The 1815-nt window shown below is 55.6% G+C and overlaps 1 non-coding gene across 1 annotated transcript; it reads left to right on the top strand.

The window, feature by feature from the left end:
• Positions 1-390: 390 nt before the first annotated feature.
• On the top strand, positions 391-509 carry LOC122376675. Its single transcript, XR_006255681.1, has one exon. It is a non-coding gene; the product is annotated as a 5S ribosomal RNA (ribosomal RNA).
• Positions 510-1815: the final 1306 nt, after the last annotated feature.

Raw genomic sequence — 1815 nt, forward strand, 5'->3', positions numbered from 1 at the left:
TCGCCGTGGCGTTCGGAGCTATCGCGAAAAAAAAACTATGGGGGGCGGCACCCCCCCCCCCGGCCGGCGTGGGTGTAAGTGCCGCTTTTGTCTCGAGATTTGACGGGGGTCATTTCTCAGTTGTGCCGATTTTCAACTGCCCTTCTCACTCATATGTTTGGTGTCATCGTCCTTTACATATTGCTTGCGAGCCATTTGCTTGTTGTAACCTATCGGTACTTGGCAGTGTTTTTGGTGGTCACATAAGCAATGAGACTGAGCAGCGCCATCACTCAAGCCATCCGCTTGGCCAAAGGCAATGACTGTGGCGTTTGAGGCTTATCAGTGCTAGAGTTGTGACGTCATCTTTTATGTTACAGATAAAGGAGTTGAAGATGGACGGCTCTCGTCGGCAACGACCATACCATGCTGAAAATACCAGTTCCCGTCCGATCACTGAAGTCAAGGAGCACCGGGCCCGGTTAGTACTTGGATGGGTGACCGCCTGGGAACACCGGGTTTCGTTGTCATTTTCACTTCTTCAATGGTGGCCACTGATTGCTATTTATCCCTTCACTGTTAATGCTCTTGCGACATGGCCAAGGGCGCCTCCCCCCATTCGAGTTGGGGGGCCCAGCTCGAAGGAATAAGGGCCCATTTGAGGCGGCCGAAGGTAATCCTTAGACCACCGAAGACCGTGTACAAAGGGCCCTCAAATGGCCTTAAAGGACCCTCAGATGGTCTCAAAAGGCCCTCAGATGGCCTCGAAGGGCCCTCAGATGACCTCAAAGGGCCCTCAGTTAGCGGCATAGGGCCCTCATCTGGTGTCAAAGGGCCCTTAGATGGTGTCAAAGGGCCCTCAGATGGTCTCGAAGGGCCCCAGATGGCCTTAAGGGGCCCTCAGATGACCTCCAAGGGCTCTCAGATGGCCTTAAAGGGCCCTCAGATGGCCTCAAAGGGCCCTCAGCTAACGTCAATCGCCAGCTGGTGCCAGATGGCCCTCAGCTGGCGCCAAATGGCCATCAGAAGGCCTCAAACGGTCCTCAACTGGAGTCCAGCGGTCCTCAGTTGGCGTCAAGCGGCCCTCAGAAAGCCTCAAGGGGCCCTCAGAAAGCCTCAAGGGGCCCTTAAAAAGCCTCAAGGGCTCTCAGAAGGCCTTAAAGAGCGTCAAAGGGTCTTGAACTAGCGTCAGAGGGCCCCCAGCTGATGTCAGAGGGCCCTGAGCTAGCGTCAAACTTAAAGGGCCCTTAGCTGGTGTCAGAGGGCCCCAGTTGGTGTCAGAGGGTCATCCATTGGCGTCTAATGGCCATCAGAAGGCCCAAAAACGGTCCTCAGCTGGCGTCCAACGGTCCTCAGCTGACGTCAAAAGGCCCTCAAAAGGCCTCAAAGACCCCCCGACTGCTCAAAGGGCCCTTAGAAGGCCTCAATGGGAACTCCAAAGACGTTAAACGGCCCTCAAAAGGCTTGAAAGGGCCCTCTGCTGATGGCAAAGGGCTCGCACCTGAGTGCGAGCCTTGTCAAAAACGGACCTGAGAAACCTTGCCGACCCTGGTTATCTGCGGGACTCCTACAGTTACCTGAGTGGCCCCCGTTTACTGAGGGGCCCTGGTTATTGATGGGGTCCCTGGTTACTTGAGGCCATCTGAGGGCCCTTTAAGGCCATCTGAGAGCCCTTCGAGGTCATCTGAGGGCCCCTTAAGGCCTGGTTACCAGAGGGGCCCATGGTCACCTGGTGGGCCCCTGATCAATTGAAAACCCCTGGTCATCTGAAACGCCCCTGATTACCTAAAGGGTCCCTGATCACTTGGATTCAGTGACATAGCAAGGGAGCGAGGG

Source organism: Amphibalanus amphitrite, unplaced genomic scaffold, assembly GCF_019059575.1.
Source record: "Amphibalanus amphitrite isolate SeventyFive unplaced genomic scaffold, NRLGWU_Aamphi_draft 002238F_arrow, whole genome shotgun sequence".
In the NCBI taxonomy this organism is placed as follows: Eukaryota; Metazoa; Arthropoda; class Thecostraca; order Balanomorpha; family Balanidae; genus Amphibalanus; species Amphibalanus amphitrite.